A 7,898-nucleotide genomic window follows, 5' to 3' on the forward strand; every position below is an offset into this window, starting at 1 on the left:
AACTCCATCTAATCAGAGTTGCTTTGTCATTTCCTGCAGCCGGCGCTTCTCTATCTCCTGTCAACATTATGACAATGAAAGTTTCCCCTCGGCTGTCACCATCACGAATTATTCTATTCCTGTTTGCCCCAGAATAGACCGCTGTCGTCATCACACCTTTGATTGCTCCTGGCTGTACCTTCATGTATTTTTTTTTTTCATGTTTTTTTTCTTTGTTTAGATTTCCTCTTAAGGTTCTGAGATTAAGTGCAAAAATACTATACTGTACTTTGCTTTACTAAACAAAGACATATCTCCAGGAATGACATTGGTGATCAATTTCATTTAGATTTGGCTTTTAGGTTATACATTTTCAGTTCTATCTGAGAAGATGGATAAATCTGGTTCTTTTGTGTTTAGACAATTAATTCATTAAATTTCTGAATTGTACAATTGAAATTAATAAGTAGTCCTGCACAGTTAATCACATTAATTGTCACCTTTAAAAATCACCTTTATCGTCGGCCATATTAGGTGTGAGTACATGCAAATATAATGGTGTAGATGTTGTGGAATGGGCCTTCTATTTAGTCAGAGTCTGTTTAAGAAGAAGAATTATACATTTTAACGGAGTATCAATGTTTTATATTTCTCCTCAGGTATAGAAGGAATAAATATGACAAGATGCTGTAAAGAAGGAGACCACAACATTGACTTGTGAATGGCTACAATTTTTTTATATCATAATACATGACACATACTTACTTACTGTACATACATAGTTTTTAAACATTTAATTACATTTAATATTGTAGCATGTCCACAAGACATTTTCTTTTAGCATGCAAACGTATGCAAGTTTTAGGATGCTATACACGGTTATTCATTCACCAGCCACTTTTTCTCTCTCTTAAAGCTACCTAGACAAAAATTCAAATAGTCATGTTATCAAGAAAAGAATAAAGTTCAGCATCCACTTAAAACATTTACTGTTATATAATGATGTCCTTCCATAACGGCTAATGTATATCTTTATATAAGACAGGACCATCTGATCCAAATATTTAGCTTGGCCCAGGTTTTATGCCAGATGTGACTCTCCTATGTTAATCCAAGCCGGTATTGGTACTTATGATAACTGCAACCTAGTGGCTTTTTTGGGGGGGCATTGAGTTCAATACAAATCGTTAAATCAGTGATGCATTAACGTTAACCAGCTAACTGTGAAGAGGATGTACTGTAAAGTTCCTCCATCTAAAATCAATATATATTCTGTACGGTTGAGGTTGCATTTTCTTTACTTGATCAAAGTTTAAGATCAGATTTTATGCAAATATGTGGACATGATATTCATCAATCAAACATAACATTAAACCACAGACCCAATATTGTGTAGGTCCACCAACACAGCTCTGACCCATTAAGGCAAGGACCCCTGAAGGTGTGCTATGGTTTTTGGCATCAAAATATAAGCGGATCCTTTAAGTGCTGCAAGTTGCTGGATGTAGTCTCCATACAGTATATCTGACATGTTCGTCCAGCACATTCCACCGATGCTGTTTTGGATTGAGAGCTGGGGAAAGTCACCATGACCCGTTGTTTGTCTTATCCTGTCAAACAGCCTTACCCAAATATTTTTTACTAATGAATTTATTTTATTTTATTTTTTTGGCTTCCATCATATCAAATTCTAAAACTGTTCACTTGTTTCCTTATATCTCACTGCTTGACAGGTGCTATGGTAATGAGATTACATCGTAATTCACAGCATCTGTTTGTGATGCCTATGTGTGGATATATTATTGTCTAGTTGCAACAAAATATGCATCCATCCATCCTTCCATCCATCCATTATCAATATAGCTTTTCCTGTGTATGGCCGTGGGGTCGCATATCCTAGAAGGGATTCCTTGGGGAACAAGGGCAGTGTACATACTGATGGGGTGCCAACCATTAGCTGGGCACGAGCACACACATACTATGAGCAATTTCAAAGCACAAATCATCCTACATCATATGTATTTGGTGCATGTGAACTACATACAGTTCGAATGTAGGATTCTACTGTACCCCTGTCTTAGAGATGTAAGGCTAGTTTTAACCACTAAACCCTCTCATCAACAATATGCGCAATTATATTTAATTCCCTTCAATAATACTGGTCTCACTTTGAACAATTAGCTTCTTTTTTTTATCTAGGTTGCATGTTATTTCTTAACAAAAAAAAGTTTATTCAAGTATCCTAATATTATACTTCTTTTAAAAAGCAGAGTGCTGTTTCGAAGCATATTGATCAAAAGTTGACTGGAAGTATAAAGTGTGGTAGGAAAAGGTTTCTAAGCAACAGGAATGACTGGAGCCTTAAGAATATTGTCAAGCAAAGGAAACTCAAGAATTTTACAAGGAGTGGCAATGTCAGTATGGAGATGTCGATTTCCTTTTCCAGATGGACTCACCCAACCTAACAATTCAGACAACCTGGTCTTCATTAACACCATAGCAGTACCACAGACTGATCACATTATTTGTGGCAGTAATTTGTGTTAATGGAGGCTGACCTGAAATATTGAGAGTATTACTGAACACACTTTTTAGAAGTTGTACATTTCTGTATTATAAATTGATCATTGATCTTAAGAAATATTCCTCTTTTTTTTGTTGAGATTTTTGATTGTCATTAGTTGTAAGCAATAATAAAAAATTGTGTAATGAATCTATTTATAAAAGTTTTCCTTTTTGAATTAAATTCCCAATTTTTTTTATAATATTCACATATTTTGAGGTGCACTAGTAGACACACACACACACAAACGGCATGTCATGTCTCTACAACGTAAATGTCATTTGCGTTTGCTTTTTCCCTAATGCCAATGCTTTGAATGTTGTTTTCCCCTGACTGAATGTAATAATGGACAATATAATACATGGCAGTAATTGTTGTTTAATGAGTTTGAATCGAGTCTTCATTAATGGATGTCAATTATTGGGGTCATAAATAATAATATAATGTCACAATTAAATAATGTTTCTAATTGTTTAATGTGTTTTGATACATTTGTTATTTGGTTTATTTCAACTTTGTTAATTATCCTTCAAATAGTACTTTTACAAACTAAAAAGTGGGCCAATTTTGTCCCAAGACATATTTAAAAAATAGATTTGCAAATATTCTATGAGTATATTAATATTAGTATACTTTAATATACTTTGCGCATACTTTTTGGTAAAGGAAGGTTGGTGAATTACTTTGATTTTTAATTTTCTAATTCTAATTTCCTCCTAATTTATGAAACTTGATTCCTTACAAATGTATCTTTTAGTTTAGTTGAAATCATAAATTGATAAACTGGATTAAGGTCTGCTGCCTAAAGCTGGACCCAGTATTAATGTTAAACGATGAATCAAGCTTTGTTGTGTCTTTTACTGGTTGTCTGCCAAATCAGCCTGTGTAATGAGGTGAGTCTGTAATGAGATGAGTGGGCACCGGTGAGCTCACAGTAACACGACTCTTTCTCTACAGCAGGAGAGAGCCTCTTCAGCACAAAGGGCTAGAAGCGGCATAATGTCAGCCTTCTCTGTCTTTAATTAACACTGAGCTTCTTTTGTGTGTAAAGAAAAAGAGGAGGATGAGAAATACGCCTGAGCTCATACATTTAATAAATTATTTTACGTCGGTTTATTGCTATTATGGCTAAAGTATGCATGATCGACAGGATGGTTCTTCATGTTTTAATCATTTACATATTCTTGCTTTATATACATAATTTAAACAATAAAGAACATTTCCAGGTCATTCTGTCTTTGAATCCTGTTTAAATCCTATACCCAAACCACTAAAAATATGTTAGATGGCGCAGTGTTATGACATGGCATTTCTAATTCTTATGCACCATGCAACTGGTAGCAGCATCTTTACCTTATTTGCACTGTTCGGTTACCAAAAAGAGCATTCCACACCACCACCGAATGTTCATGATAATGATGTCATCTGCCTAGTGATTACCATGTGTATGAATCAACATAAACCAAAAGCACTGGATGAGTCGCAGTGTCTTTTATGTCTTTTCTGTATAATTCTGATGTCTTAAAGGTGATTAAAGGCAGCTTACATGAAGACTAGTGTTTGGTAAAGCATAATTGTTCCCTAGGCATAAAAGATCTTAGCTGTAAAATGGGCTTTCAATAAAGGAGCCAGCAAAACAAAACACAAAGAGAGAAAGAGAGAGAGAGAGAGATCTTCTCTTTAACATCCACACTGACACACCAAACTCCCTCATTAAAGACAAGAACACAGAGCAGGCCTGTAGATGTGGCCTGGTGCTTATTAGGTCCATCACTAAAATACATCTCGCCTCTCCAGTTCCCAGTGGATAGCGCTTTGATCATCACCCAATCCAGGCCCCTCTGTAGCTCTCTGATGTTGATGTGAGTTTGTTTGCCTTCTGCCAGGTGAGTCTCATCAGGGTTTACACACTGCCTCTGACAGCACACACAAACTATAAACATACACACCTGTAACTCTATCTTTTAACATCACATTTCAGATTTAAGCACTACATTAGCACTAACCATTAACAGGCCCCTGTTTCATTTCAGAGTTAGATCCTCTCTGCTGTTACAATAACCTTCAGTCATCTGGAAAGCTTTCCACCCAATTTTAGATCATGACTGTAGGATTTGCTCATTCAGCCACAAGAGCATTAGTGATGTTGGGCACGTACTCTGTGTTCCAGTTTATCCCAAAGGTGCTCAGTGGATTTGAGGTCATGGCTCTGTGCCTGATACATGAGTACCTCCACTCTAACCATGGCAAAGCATGTGCTTCCAACTTTGTGGTAGCAGTTTGAGGAAGACTAACATACAGTATGGGTGTGAAGGTCAAAGTGTCCACAAATTTTTGGCCATATGGTGGGTTTTATATTGTGTAAACATGATCAGAATATACGGCAATGCTGAAAACATTATAAAACTTAGGTACACAGGATTAGTGGTGTAGGACACGAGTCAGTGGAATCATGGAATAATGGGCAATTTGGAAACGCCAGTTAGCCTAATCCGCATGTCTTTGGAATATGATATGAAACTGGAGTACCCACCAAACACAGCGGGAACAAACAAACTCCATGCACACAGACCCAAGGAGGGACTTGAACCCTCAACCCTGTTGAGGAGGTGTGCGGCCACAGTGCTAACCATGATGCTACTGGGAAAAAAACATAAAAAAAACATAAATTGTACAATATTTTGCACTATCCTTATACAATTTAAGGTTTGTGTTTCAAATTATCAGAGATATTAATCACTAATGCACTGTATAAGTGTCTTATTTGTTCAACATGATGGAACATTAAGTGATTTATGAATTAAGCAAATATACAGTACCAGTCCGTGGTCAAACAAAGTCATAAGTTAATGTCTTAATAGCTGAAAATGAACAATCTGTGCACATCTAGACAGACATAAGAAAACTGCTGTAAAAATGCAATTATATGACATATATTGCTACTGTACATATTTTTGTTTTCCTAGTCAATAAATTTAGTTTGAACAGGGTAGACATTTGTGAGTTACAGTTAAAGTTTAGGAGTCAATTCATGCATTTAAACCTGACAAAAATTACTTAAATGAAGACATGAAAGTGTTCAAAGTTTCATGTTAACTCATACTGTATATCCTCCCTAGTTACTTTGGCGACTCAACAATTTCCTAATGTACCGCTTCAATATCATTGCATGTAGTCCAGCTATCCCACTTTGAATGAATTGAATGTTAATGTCCTTTAATTTAAAGGCTGAATTTTATCCAACATGGAGTAAGTCAATCAGAAATTAATGAAATATTTACCTGGAAGTGTTTATTAAAAACACTTTTATTAAAAAAACAGTAATTCTTGGTAAAGGAGCAAAGGAGCAAGCACTGAGTGCAAAAGTGAAAAATCTTGTAAACAAAGTTGGACATTTCTGTATTTTATTTTGAGATACTGATATTGTTTTTTTTTATTAGCTCTAACCTGTAATTATTAAAAATAAAATAAAAAGTCTTAAATATTAAATTTGGCATGTAATTAATCTAGAACATATAAGGGTTTCACCTTTTGAATAACATACAAAACAAAGCAATAGTTTTCCACAATAGTTATTTTTGATGCACTACTGCATACAAACACCCATGTACACACACATGTATGGTTAAAGATGTTTTCATTAGCCATGTTAATGCACAGGATAGTTACATATCAAAGGGCTGTTTCATGAGTTTGAATCTTTATTCATGGATGTCTCATATTTGAAGTGGTGGATACTTGTATTTTGATGTGGAATAGTTAAAAGTAAATAGTATTTGGGTGGAACTAAACCTGACCTTTTATGTACACAGGGTTATGAACTCGGAACATATGGCTGTGTTGACTGACAATTCTTTCAAGGTGTGACAGGTTTGTAACAGACGAGATTCATACTGGCTGATATTATAAGCCAATAAAATATACAAGCGCAAACTCTCAGTCAGACATACAGAGGGACAGAGTAGAATTTAACCACACCATCAAAATATAGCATACAGTATAAGTCTTTTTTTTTCTGCACATCATAAGAACAAATTAATTCAAACTAAAGGCATGAGATCTGGCTTTCTATTTAAACTTATAATATGGCATAAATAAAAGTACTAAGAGAACTAACATAATTTCACTATGACACAACCAGCAAATATTGTTATATTAATGCTCTTTGTGTACGACATTGCTCTATAAAGCTCACCTCGAACTCAGCCATAATAAAACAATACTATATTATACACAATAGCATTGCAAATCATTGTATAATATAGTATAAAGTAACCTTTTATAATAAAGACTATAATAGACCTATACTTTGGGGAACAAAAATAATGCGTAAGTTGAAAATTATGATGTTAAGGTTTACTACTCTTACACCTAAAGTATACTTCAAAGTACACTTTTATAAACTAAACAGTGTACTATAAGCATGCAACTAGTGCCTATACATATATTTCCAAACTAGGTGTGTGTGCTCGAAGTTTATTACTCCTATGCCTCAAACTATACTTTAATACATTAAAAAATGGGCCACTTTCGTTCAATTTTTTTGGTAAGGGTATGTAGATTAAATATGTTTAAAAAGAAAGAAGGAATAAGAAACCATCATGCAGTTTCTGTTATTGTTCAATAATTTTGGGTTTTAAAAAATAACAGAGACTTGCGAGTCTTGATGGATAGAATCCATCCTTTTTTTTTTATTTAAATGGTCATTTTTGAGAGCTTGTTTTTCATTGATATTATTCTAAACCTGTTGATTATTTTAATCAAGATTATTAGTTTATGCCAATAACTTAGTAAAGAGGAAAATAAATGTGAAATACCTGCAACGTACAGTATGTTATGCTCTTTTTTGTGTGTTATTTCTAACAGAGTATTTCTTCAGCTTCCTCCTTAAAGAATTGATCTTAACTACATCTCTCTCTCTCTCTCTCTCGCTCTCTCTCTCTCTTTCTCTCTCTCTTTCTCCCTATTTCATCCTCTTTTGTATATTTCTAATATCCTGTCACATGTGTTACCATGTCCACTTCCTTATAGAGGCTGCCTGAACAAACACATTATATAAGGTTGACAGTATGCTCATAACTCACTGAGAAACACCACACTAGTAGATCCATACCATGATGCTATAGTGCATAATTCCATCTCCAAGGGTACTTCGCAAGGGAAGGAGAGATCATGATATTTAAGCTCTCGTTTTGTAGTTCCATATCATACTAAGACTAAGCATATATGGAATGCACCACATTAGACATAAAACACAGTTGGGGAGCTGTGGCCACAAAGGTACAGTGAAGATGATACATAATCCTCTTAGCCTTTTACCTTACACGTGCATCAAGATGGACACTGGATCAGAGTG

This window comes from Clarias gariepinus, chromosome 2, assembly GCF_024256425.1.
Source record: "Clarias gariepinus isolate MV-2021 ecotype Netherlands chromosome 2, CGAR_prim_01v2, whole genome shotgun sequence".
NCBI classification, from domain to species: Eukaryota; Metazoa; Chordata; class Actinopteri; order Siluriformes; family Clariidae; genus Clarias; species Clarias gariepinus.